Here is a 13,731-nt window from a genome sequence, read left to right on the forward strand (position 1 = left end):
CACAGATACTGTGCTTATAGTTGTCTCAAGAAGCCACACCAGAAACTGAGGTCAGCTGCCACCAAATGGGTCTTGGAGCTGCTTAGCAAGGGACACAGGACTCACCAAAGACACACCTGGACGTGGCTTGGGTGGGACTGCCAGTTGGGAGAGGCGGAGTTTCAGGGAATCTTCTAGGCAGAGTGACCTCTATTATCCAGTTTGCTGACATCTCAGCTATGGCGGCACTGTGTCTACACGCTGGGACGGGGGAGGGCTCAACAGCAGAACAATGGATACCGCTGGCACTTCTGCCAGGGAGAAAGCCTCGCCTCTAGCCCTTGCTCCCACAACTCAGTGTCCTCCTATAAGTCTGTGATGCCCCCTGAGAAGCCAACCTGGTGCTGGTGCTCAGAGTGAGCGGGTCCGTCACCACGAGAGTCTGCTCACAGGCACAGCCCTTTTAAGAGGAACTGTCTACACCTGCCAGCTGCAGCTGCTGTAGCCTCTGTCCCAATCAGCCGCTGGGGATTGGGCAGACTTGCCTTTCACCCCCTCCTCCTTCCTATTATTGAAGGATGATTTCTTATTTCTCTCCTTAATTGTAGGGCTTCTGTTCATCTAGACCCCAAGAGACTCTGTTTGCTGTTTGCTCCATGTTTCTATCACAACTTTGATGTGGTCGCAAGAGGGGATGAACAAAGCCTCTGTCATCTATGTCATTTTGCTTGGTCTTCTCCCTAATTTTGTATGTCAATTTTAATTTTTTAAACCGAGTCAGTTTTGTTTGGATCTATACTTGCAAAGACATATTACAGAAATATCCATAAGAAGTTCTTCATAAGATCCCCAAAATTGATTTCCCTTGTCTCAAACTCCTAAGAAGTTCCAGAACAAGTTCCCCAGCCTAGTTTGTGACAGTGAAGCTTATGATTCTGAATCAGGATTTACAACACAGTTTAGTTTTGTTCTACTCTCCACATCATTCTGTGTGGACATATTTTTTTTTATTGTAGTAAAATATACATAAAAATTTACCATCTTAACCATTTTTAAGTGTACAGTTTGGTGGTATTAAAATACATTCATATTGTTGTGCAACCATCACCATCATCTATCCTCATAACTCTTCATCTTGTAAGACTGAAACACTGTATCTATAAACAATAACTTCCCCTTCTTCCTTTCCCCCATCCCCTGGCAACCAGCATTACAATTTTTGTCTTTATGATTTTGACTGCTCTAAGTACCTCATATAAGTCAATGCAGCTAACACTGGTCACCCACTCTGGTGTTTCTGAGACCCCACCCCACCCAATTGGCAGGGCCACCCAAGCCACTTCCAGTGGCTTTTCCATACAAATGACTTGTCTTGGCTCATGCTACAGGCTTTCCTAAAATCTTTCAAAGGTTCACAAAATCCAAACAGCAGCATCTGGTCTCAAGATGCCCTACACCTTTTGCTGAGCAGCTCCAAGCCTGGCACTAGTGGCAGCTGGCCTCAGTTTGCAGCTCGGCTTTACCCAGGCATCTTCAAGCCCGGCTAAGGTGGTAACCATCCTCAGATTGATTGGTGGCTCATGCCGAGTGGCCCCAAGCAGGGCACAGGCTCTGGCTGAACTTGGCCTATAGCAAGGCCCCTCCCAGGAAGTCCTGGGGCTAGCACTCCCAGTGGCTAGCTTCAGACTGAGCCAGAGCACCAGCAGGGGCCACATCTGAGGACGACACACCCAAAGGGCAGACTGGGGAGGCACTAGAGCCCTGCTTAAGCAAATCCTGCTCCATAGGGTCAGCCCCTACACAACAGCTCCTCCGTTGTAGTCCCCAGCCAGTCCTCACAACCAGTCAGCCCATGGATCAATCCCTCCCATTGACATGAAAACAGCAACAAGGCTCGACTATAACAGGAGGGCACACACAACCCACACAAGGGACACACCTGGAGCACCCAGCTCAGGAGACCAGGGAGACTGTGCCACTGGGTCCCACAGGACATCTACTATATAAGGCCACTCTACTAAGACCAGGAGACACAGCAGCCCTACCTAATATATAGAACCAAATAGAGCGAGACAGCCAAAATGGGGAAACAAAAAAACATGTCCTAAATGAAAGAACAGAAAAAAGCTCCAAAAAGAAACAAAATGGAGACAAGCAATCTACCAGATGCAGAGTTCAAAACTAGTTATAAGGATGCTCAATGAACTTAGGGAGAAGAGTAGATGAACTCAATGAGAATTTTAACAAAGATATAGAAAACACAAAAATGGAGATAGAAAACATAAAAAAGAACCAGTCAGAAATAAAGAATACCTTAGGAGGAATTAACAGTAGATTAGATGAGACAGAGTATCAAACAAATCAGAAGGTAAGGTAGCAGAAAACACCCAAACAGAGCAGAAAAAAAAAAAGAATAAAAAAAAATGAGGATAATTTAAGAAGTCTCTGAGACAATTGCAAGCATACCAACATTTCCATCATAGGAGTACAAGAGAGCAAGGAATTGAAAACATATTTGAAGAAATAATGACAGAAAACTTCCCTAACCTGGCAAAAGAAATAGAAGAAATGAAGCTCAGAATCGCAAACAAGATGAACCCAAAGAGGCCCACACCAAGACATATCATAATTAAAATGCCAAAGGTTAAAGACAAAGAGAGAATCTTAAAAGCAGCAAGAGAAAAGCAGTTAGTTACCTACAAGGGAGCCCCCATAAGACTGTCAGCTGATTTCTCAATAGAACCTTTGCAAGCCAGAAGGGATTGGCATGAAATATTCAAAGAGATGAAAAGCAAGAACCTACAGCCAAGATTACTCTACCCAACAAAGCTATCATTTAGAACTGAAGTACGGATAAAAAGCTTCCCAGACAAGAAAAAGTTAAGGACTTCATCATCACCAAACCGGTATTATGAGAAATGTTAGAAGGACTTCTTTAAGAAGAAAGAAAGAAAAAGGTCAGAAGTATGAATAACATAATGGCAATAACTACATATCCATCAACAATTACTTTAACTGTGAATGGATTAAATCCGATCGAAAGATAGGATAGTTTCTAAAGACTTGAAAACATATATCTGAAAAGATATTTGCACACCTATGTTCATAGCAGCATTATTCACAGTGGCCAGGACATGGAAGCAAATGAGGTGTCCTATAACAAATGATTGGATAAAGAAGCTGTGGTACACATATACAACAGAATATCACTCAGCCATAAGAAGAGATGAAATACTGTCATTTGTGACAACATGGATGGATCTTGAGATAATCATGCTAAGTGAAATAAGCCAGACAGAAAAAGTTGAAAACCACATATCACTTATATGTGAGAAATAAACCTAAAAGCAACAAACAGGACAAATAAACAGAGATTCATGGACATGAACAATAGACTAGAAGGTAGGTGGGCAGGGGAGAGGAGGGAGGGAGATGGGGTAAAAGGGGTCAAATATTTGGTGAGAGAAAGAAATCTAATTATGGGTGGTGATCACATAATGCAATATATATATATGCCTGTTGAATTGTACACATGAAACTTACTGGATTTCATTAACTAATGTCATCATAATAAAAAAATAAAAATAAAATAAAAAGATAGAGTAGGGAAATGAACTGGAAAACAGGACCCTTACATATGTTGCCTACAAGAGACTCGTTTCAGTTCAAAAGACATACACAGAATGAAAGTAAAGGGATGGGAAAAAATATTTCATGAAAATGAAACAAACAAAAATCTGGGGTAGCCACACTTATACTAGACAAAACAAACTTTAAAACAAAGGCTATAACAAGAGACAAGGAAGGACCCAGTAATCCTACTTCCAGGTATTTATACAAAGAAACCCAAAACACTACTTTGAAGGGACATATGTGAATCCATATGTTCATTGTGGCATTACTTACAATAATCAAGATATGGAGGCAACCCGGGTGTCCATCAATAAACGAATGGATAAAAAAGAGGTGGTACCTGTACACAATGGAACATTACTCAGCTATAAAAAAAGATTGAAATCTTGCCATCTGTAGCAACATGGATGGACTTAGAGGGTACTGTGCTGAGTGGAATATGTCAAAAAAAGAAAGACAAATACCTTATAATTTCACTTACATATGGAATCTAAAGAAAAAAATAAATAAACAGAACAGAAGCAAACTCATAGGTAACAGAGAACATTTTGGTGGTTGCCAGAAGGGAGAGAGGTTGGGAAGTGGGTGATAAAGGGGAAGTGACAAAATAGTCATGCAGATGTAAAGCACAGCATAGGAAATATACTCAATAATATTGTAATAACTATGTATGGTGTCAGATGGGTAGTACTAGACTTGTCAGGGTGATCACATTGTAAGTTATATAAATGTCTAATCACTGTGTTGTACACCTGAAACAAATACGATATTGTATGCCAAGTGTAACTGAAAAATAAAAACATTATTTAAAAAAAGAAAGTAAAACAAAACTGGGCTCTGAGTTGTGAACACTTCAAAAACTGTAAATAAATGGAGAGTGAAGTGTGGTTATTTTTATTACCTTTCAAACCCGGAGACCTTTATCAAAACCATATTGCACAGGGGAAGGAGTAGGAAGCCTTGGCTCAATGCCTCTTCTACAACCCTCATCCCTCATCTGCAAGGTAAAAAAGAAAGAAGGAAAAAGGAAGGACAGAAAGAGGGAGAGAGAAAGATAAAGTCTCCTTTAGCAAGGGCCTTGCTTCTGTGAGAAAGGGGCCCAGCTTTCAGGGGCCACTGGTGCAGGCAAGCAGAGGGCAGCGTGGTTTCCTTTAGGCTCAATCCACTTTCCAAGCTTGGTGAAATCTGAGGCAGGAAGTAGAGGAGTCAGCTTCAGTGTAATTACTTCTTAAGCTGGAGGTGTGCCTTTGGATACATCATAGAAACTCTCTAAAACTTATTGACCTATTTTTTAAAATGAGGGAGGGTTCTGGAATTTGTGATGTGTAAGCACTTCCAACTCTAAGATTCTATAATTCCAATGATAAAATATTTATGGTTTTCTATTAATTTTATCTTACCTTCCATGGCTATCCATGAAAATGTAGGAAGATCATAAAATTTCGAATCAAGTCTTAGGTTCAAGTCCCAACCTGCAAGCTATGTAATCTTAGACAAGCCCCTTGATGCCTCTGAGCCTTTTCCACACCCATAAAACTGACAAAATAAATCTCATAGGGTTGTTGTAAGATTCAAAAGGGGATATTTGTGAGAGCACTTTTATAAACTCTAAAGGTGTTAAAACAAATGTAGCATAGCATTCTTACTAAATATCATTTCCATTTATTTGCTCAATTTAAACTTCACTAATCAAATACTTAAATCATTCATTCCATAAATATTGACAGTGTCTCCTATTTTAGGCACCAGAGATACCTTAGTGAATAAGACACTGGAGATCACTGACATGGAACCTGGACTTGAAAATGTTCTTTTGACATCTGCATCAAATAAACAGATCTAGACATAATAAATATTTTAGTGAGAGACATATAAATAAGCTGTGTCCAGTATTTTAGAGATATGAATTCAATAAATACATATAGAGCTTCTCCTGTGGCCCCATATACAAGGACCAGGCATATTTTAGGTGTTGGGAGACTGAGCATTGAGCTAGATAAACCAAATTCTTGGCCCTCCAGAGTTTACACTCTATCAGAAAGGTTGAATCAGTCAGACTATTACTAATTGTCTATAGAAGACATGGCCAAAGAAAAGTGTGAGTCCGATGTGAGAGGTACGAAACAGTTCTGAACCCAGAGCTTCTGGGCTCTTCTCTTGGCAACATTCAGTTTCCCCTTATCAGAACTGAAGTCATTATAAACTCGGATGTGCTCTCATGCCTCATTTCTGGTTCCAGTTATTCAGCTTGGACAAATTAGCAGCCTTTATCAAGTAGTCAGACATTTGGAGATAGGGAATAACACAGCTATTTCTCAGCCGTAGTTAGCTGTTACGGCTTTATCAGATTTTCAAACAGCGTTCATACATTCTGCAAAAGTATGATTCAGCTTTACCCTTTTTTCAGGCTCCCTGAATCAACCCTGTGACTCACTTAATATAAGGACTCCCATGGCCAATAATGAACTACCAACCTCCAACTCACCTCTCAAGTACTGGTCATTATGCATCCAGCTGTATGTTCAACAACTGCTGGTTCTTTTTTATGAGGCGCTGTGCTAGGTGCTTGCTTCCTGGCATTTATAATCACATTTGAAAACTTAAAAGAGAAATGCAAATAATTCTAAGATAAGTCAGTATGAGTAGATGCCACTTGATTAAATGAGATACAGGTGCGCCAAGGAGGGAGCCACCACTCTGACTTGAGTAACTAGGGCCGAGAAGGAGGTAGCTCTGATAACAGCCTCCTTGTGCCAGGCACATCCTGGACATTATACATAGCTTCTTACTTGATGTGGAAGGCTTCATGAAGGACTTGGGAGTCTAAGACCTTAAGTGGTGGGAACAGTTAGGAAAGACAGAAACATAGTTTCAACTGAATATATTTATTGACTGCTTAACACTGGCCAGGCACAATGCTAGGTACTGGGCACCCAACGGTGCTACAGTAAGGGCTTACAGACAAATAAGTGGGCAATTAAAATTACCATAAAGTGTTATGTGTGTTACAAGAATCCGTTGCACATGACAAAATTGACTCAGTTTCTTAAGCTAAACTGTGACTAGGAACCTCAGGACGAATCCAGAACTTAAACAAGGAAACTGTCTCTGCTATCTGTGTCATCATGTCCTTTAATTTTACAGATGGTGTGTCCCTCCAGATGAAAATTCTTTGAAACAGTGCCCCCAGAGGCAAGATGCGGGCTTCTCCGGGAGGAAGACTCAGGGAGAAACTCTGGCCCTGCCTGGACCACTCAATTTTCCCTGAAACTGCTGACCATAGAAGGGGCACAGCAATATGTTTCTTCCTGCTCCCCCACACCCACCCTGGCCTGCTCCTGGTCACCAACTATCAAAAATGGTGAAAGAAACCACTCATTATGATGTTTTGGGGGTCAAACTTAATATCGCCTAGAAAAATTGAAAAAGGCTTCCAGGAAACTGGCCTTGAAGTACTGCCCTGATAAGAATCCAAATAGAGAGAGATTTAAATAGATTTCCCAAGCTTATGAAGTGCTCTCTGATGCTAACAAAAGGGGATTATATAACAAAGGAGGAGAACGGACAATTAAAGAAGGTAGAGCAGGTGGTGGTTCTGGCTCCCCCATGGACATCTTTGATATGTTTTTTTGGAGGAAGAGGAAGGATGCAGAGAAAAAGGAGAGGTGAAAATGTTGTACATCAGCTCCCAGTATCCTTAGAAGATTTATAAAATGCTGCAACAAGAAAATTAGCTTTGCAAAATAACGTGATTTGTGAGCAATGTGAAGGCCCAGGTGGTAAGAAAGGAACAGTAGAATGCTGTCCCAATTGCTGAAGTATGGGATGCAAATAAGAATTCATCCGATAGAACCTGGAGCAGTTCAGCAAATTCAGTCTGCGTGTATGAAGTGCCAGTACCATGGGGAACGGATCAATCCTAAAGATAGATATAATAGCTGCGATGGACGGAAGATAATTCAGGAGAAGGTTCTAGAAGTTCATATTGACAAAGGCATGACAGATAGCCAGAAGATAACATTCCATGGTGAAGGAGATCAAGGACCAGGACTAGATATTATCATTGTTTTAGATCAGAAGGACCAGGCTGCTTTTACTTGACAAGGAAATCTTTTCATGTGTATGGACTTACAGCTGATTGAAGCATTGTATGGCTTGCAAAAGCCAGTATCTACTCTTGACAACTGAACCACAGTCATCACCTCTCATCCAGTCAGATAGTCAAGCGTGGAGATATCGAGTGTGTGCGAAACAAAGGCATGCCAATTTATCGTAGACCATATGAAAAGAGATGCCTAATCATCGAATTTAAAGTCAACTTTCTTAAGAATGGCTTTCTGTCTCTTGATAAACCCTCTTTGCTTGAAAAACTCCTACCTGAAAGGAAGTAGAAGAGACTGATAAAATGGACCAGGTAGGATTGGTGGACTTTGAACCAAGTCAAGAAAGATGGCACTATGACAATGGTGAAGCACATGAGGGAGATGAACACATGCTAGGGGTGATGTCCAGTGTCAGACCTCTTAAAGAGGCCAGTGAATTTCACTCCCTGCTGCCATTTATATGTAGTAGTGAATGAGTGAAGGACTATAATCTTAATATGCTCACCACTTGCTATTGTTTTTGTTTTAATATTCAACTATAGTAGTGTTTTAAAAGTTAAATGAAGAATAAACTTAAATATAAAAGCTTTGATTTTGCTCTGTATGTATGATGACATCAGTATGCAAGATAAGTAATACCTGTAAAAACTACTTTAGGGGGGCAGGAAAAAATGGCGTAGCTTACAGAGGCTTTGTTCATCCCTCTTGTGACCAAATTAAAGTTGTGACAGAAACAGAGCAATCAGCATGCAAAGTCACTTGGGATCTAGATGAACAGAAGCATTACGACTAGAAAGAGAAATAATTAATCAACCTGCAATGGTAGAAGGTAGGAGGGAGTGAAGATGGAGGCTATAAGGTCCCCATCAGCTGAGTGGGGCAGACTGTGGCAGCAGCAGCCGGCAGCTGCATATGCCTCTTAAAAGTCTCTTAAAGTGGCTGTGTCTGCGACTGGACTTTCGTGGTGACGGACCTGTTTGCTCTGAGTACCAGCGCTGGGTTAGCTGCATAAGGGACATCAGGGACTTACAGGGGGACATTGAGTTGTCGGAGTGAGAGCCGGAGGTGAGGCTCTCTCCCCGGCCTAAGTGCCAGCGGTATTCATTGCTCCTCTGTTGAGCCCTCCCCTGCTCCCATTGTTTGGACTCAGTGCCACCACAGCTGAGATGTCATTGAACTGGATAACAGAGGTTGCTATGCCCAGAGGATTCCCTGAAACTCCACCTCCCGCAACTCATGGCCCCACCCAAGCCATATCCAGAGGTGTCCTTGGGGAGTCAGGTGCTCCTGATTGAGCAGCACCAAGACTCACACTGGAGGCAGCTGGCCTCAGTTTCTGATGTGGCCTCGAGAGGCAACTATAAGTATAGGACCTGTGGATTGCTTACAGGTGGCTTTGGAGGGGCACAGGCTGAGGCTAAAATTGGCCTCCAGCTGAACCCCTCTCAGGACTGTGCTGATTGACACCTACTACACAAAGCCACAGTAATACAACTGGGAGACTTTGGAATTTTGCTTAGTACATAGAAACAGACACAGAAAAGCAGCTAAAATGGGAAGACAAAGAAACAAATCATATGAGAGAACAGAACAGAGATCCAGGAATAATAAAGTCAAGCAATCTAACAGATGCACAGTTCAAAACACTGTTTATAAACACGTTCAATGAACTTAGAGGAAGTGTAGATGAACTCAGTGAGAACTTTAACAAAGAGACCAAAAACAAACAAACAAACAAACAAACAAACATAAAAATGGACATGGAAATTATAAAGGGGAACTAGTAAGAAATGAAGTATACATTATCTGAGATGAAGAGTATGTTAGAGGGAATCAACAGAGTGGATGAAAAAGGGGATCGAACTACCGATATAGAGAACAGAGAAGCCAAGGACACCCAATCCCAATGGCAAGAAAACAAAAGCCAAGACTATAATAATAATTTAAGGAGCCTATGGGACACAATTAAATGTAACAACATCTGCATCATAGGGGTACTTGAAGGAGAAGTGGGAGAACAAGAAATTGAAAACCTATTTGAAGAAATAATGATGGAAAACTTCCTTAACCTGGTGAAGGAAATAGGCATACAACCCCGGGAAGCTCAGAGAGTCCTCGAAAAGATGAACCCAAAGAGGCTCACACCAAGGCACATCATAATTAAAATGCCAAAGGTTAAAGACAAAGAGAGAATCTTAAAAGCAGCAAGAGAAAAGCACTTAGTTACCTACAAGGGAATACCCATACGTTTTTTGAGAAACCCAAAGTTTCTCAAGAGAAACTTTGCAGGACAGAAAGGCTTGGCACAAAATATTCAAAGTGATGAAAACTCAGAATCTACAACCAAGAATTCTTTATCCAGCAAAGCTATCATTTAGAGTCGAAAGACAGATAAAGAGCTTCCCAAACAAAAATAAACTAAAGGAATTCATCAACACCAAGCCAGTATTACAGGAAATGTTGGAGGGACTTCTTAAGAAGAAAAATCAGGTATCAAAAACATGAATAAAGAATGGTAATAACTACATTCCTATCAACAAATACCTCAAATGGAAAAGAATTAAGTGCTCCAACCAAAAGATAGAGTGGCTGAATGGATAAGCAAGCAAGACTCTTATATATACTGCCTGCAAGAAACTCACTTCAGAGTTAAAAACACACACAGACTAAAATGAAGGGATGGAAAAAGATACTGCCTGGATGGACCTAGAGGGTATTGCGCCGAATGAAGTAAGTCAGATAGGGAAAGACAAATACCGCACGATTTCACGTACATGTGGAATCTAAAGAACAAAATAGACAACGACAACAGAAACAGAAATAAACTCATAGATACCGAAAATATTTTGAGGGCTATTAGACGGGGAAGGGGTTTGCGGTGGGGAGAGTGAAAAAGGGCAAAGGGATTAAGAAGTACAAATGGATAGTTACAAAATAGTCATGGAGATATAAAATGTAGCATAAGGAAAATAGTCAACAATGTTGTAATAAATACGTAAGGTGGAAGAGGGGTGCTAGACTTAGTGGGGTGACCACTTTGTGAGTTATATAGTTCTCTATATAACTGAAACTAACATATTATTTTATGCCAACTATAATTTTTAAAAACTCATTAAATTGCATACTGTTAATATGAGCAACTAATTGTACGTTATATTTCAATAAATCTGGAACAAAATGTCCACACAAAATCTTTGCAAAAAGTATCACTTTAGAAATTTCTCCACTCAAGACATGCACAACAGCATTACCATCAGTGTAGGACATTTCTTTCATGTCTGCTTTACACTTTTAGCTGATAAACTTTTGGCATAAGGTGGTCTTCTCATCAGTGATATGAGATCCTTTGGTCTGTTTTTGTAGATTCAGTTTCAAACATCACTGTAAGCCACAGTACATACCAAGCATTTTTAAAAAATAGACTTAATTTTGAAATAATCTTAAATTTACAAAAAAGTTGCAAAGATAGTATGGAGTTCTCATATACCCTACACCTATCTTCTACTAATGTTAAATAGCCATGTACGTTTGTCAGATGCTTTTAAAGAAATACAACCTTTAAAGAAATACATTATAGTCGAAGCCTATTTTGAACCTTTCTGATCCCATTCCTCATCTCTGCCACCCTGTGATACCACTATCCTGAAATAAAGATTATTTTTGCAAAACATGCTTTTATGCTGTTATTACATAAGTATCCAAAACTGTATTTTTTCACATGCTTTCAAACTTTATATAAATGATATCATACTGAATGTTCTTATCTGAAATTTGCTCCCCCCAACTTTGTTTTTGAAATTTATTAATGTTGATACACATGGCTCTACTTCATTTTAAGTAGCACAGCATTCCATAATACGACCCGTTCTTTTGTTAGTGGACCTTTGGAAAAAGGTCTGACAAGTTTTATATATATATAACTAAAGCATATACCTACCCTATGGCCAAGCAATTCCACTCTCAGGTATATACTCAAAATAAATGATTATGTTTGTCCACAAAAAGACGTTTGTGGGCATACAAGAATGTTTACAGCACCTTTATTCATAAAACCCAAAAATTAAAAAATGAATTAAGTCATATCCATATCAATACTGCTCAACAATAAAAAGGAATGAAGTACTGATAAATGCAACAGCGTGAATGAAAGTCAAAAACACTGTATTAAGTGAAAGAAGTCAGACACAAGAGTATATATGTATGATTCCATATATCTATACATATGCATAAGATCTCTCTCTCTCTATATATATATATCTATTCTCTAGTATAGAACTAATGAAACCAATCTAAAGTGGAAAAAAATCAGAACAGTGGCTGCTACTAGGGAGGTGGAAGTGGGGATTAACACAGAAAGAAAACTTTCTGGGCATGACAGTCATATTCTACAACTTGACAGGAGTTTGCTTTATACAGTATATCCATTAAGAATGTATATTTAAGATTTGTACTTTTCATTTAAAGTAAATTTTACCCCAGACAAAAAAACTAAAACAAATATTAATGCCTGTTAATGTTATGCATACTAAAGTATTTAGCAGGAAATATACTAATAACTGCAATGATTTGGAAATGCATCAAAAATAAGATGGAATGATGGATGGAAGAAGGATGGATAGATGAGAGATCTGTGATAATATAAGCACAGCAAAACATTGATGGAATTTAAATGGTGGGTATATGGGTATTCATTATAAATCCTTTCTACTTTGCTAAACATTTTAAGTTTTCATAATAAAATGTAGAGGAAAATCTTTAACATTTAACCTGTCCAAAAACAACTTGATTTCATCCTACTCTAAAGCCATTTCTCCCTTCATCCTCTCCATTCCAGTAAGTGACAACCATTCATCTAGTTGTTTACCTTTGAGGTGTCTCTGTCCCATACATCTAATCCATCAGCACATCATTTTGGTTGTACCTTCAACATATATCCTGAATGCAGCTGCTTCTCATCAACCCTAGCACCCCACCCTGTGCCAGGCCACCATCATCTTTCACCTGGATTGTACTAGTCTACGAACTGCTTGTGCTGCTGGCATCCATTCACACAGCAGGCACATCTATCATTCAAAAGGCTCCCTCCCACTGCCTCTTCCCACTCTCTCCCTTGCTCACTACATTCCAGCCATACTGACCTCTGGACTTACTGTCCCCCTGCCTGGAACACTCTTCCTCCTAATCTGTAAGGCTTGCTCTCTGGCTGCACAACTCTCTGCTCAAATGTCACACCAGAGAGGTCCTCCCTGAACATCTAGTACAGCACTTTCCATCACAATCCTTATGCTGCTTTTATTTTTCCTTAGTTCTTATTACTTATCTGACATATTGTTTTCTACTCTGTTCTCACTAGAATTAAGTTCTGAGGAGGCAGCAACTTTTGCTCACTTCACTACTGTGCTTAGTGTTTCCTGAATTACTGAATGAACTAGATAAAATGTCACCTTTCTGAGTTCTCCTTAGATACCTCCGTACTGCCTACAGCTAAAGTAGTCCCTCTATCATATTATCCTATTTTCTCTTTTCCATAGTCCTTAATGATAATTATTTGCTACACATTTATTCTGTCTCCTGCCCCAACAGAATGTAAGCTCTTGTGGACAGAGTCCATTTCTTGTTAAAATGCCACATACCCCGCAGTTAACACAGTGCCTGGCCTAGAGCAGGCTGATCAACCATGCACCCATTCCTGCCTATTGCAGCCTCAACCAAGAGCTTCTGGATGTCCAGCACTGCTCTCTTTATCCCTGTTCTTTCTCTGCTCTGTGGAGTATCATGAACTCCGGGGGGCGGGGGGAGAGGGGGAGCTGGACTGACCATCTCTAGGGTGTGTTCTAGCTCACACCCTAAGATGCCTTCCTTATCAAGCTCTCCACCTCTTCCACTCCCACCTCCCATGAAGGTGGCCAAGAACAGCTATGCCTAGACTGCGAGGTGCTCCTAGAGACCCAGAGGCCAGGAACTACTCTAGAGGACAGCTGTGATCCTGCTGAGCCCTCCAAGGTGCCAGTTGCAA

General features: G+C 40.3%; 1 pseudogene; it reads left to right on the forward strand.

Moving 5' to 3' along the window:
• Positions 1 to 6,970: 6,970 nt before the first annotated feature.
• LOC105308797 lies at positions 6,971 to 8,139 on the forward strand (annotated as a pseudogene).
• Positions 8,140 to 13,731: the final 5,592 nt, after the last annotated feature.

This window comes from Pteropus vampyrus, unplaced genomic scaffold (assembly GCF_000151845.1).
Source record: "Pteropus vampyrus isolate Shadow unplaced genomic scaffold, Pvam_2.0 Scaffold627, whole genome shotgun sequence".
Classification (NCBI taxonomy): Eukaryota; Metazoa; Chordata; class Mammalia; order Chiroptera; family Pteropodidae; genus Pteropus; species Pteropus vampyrus.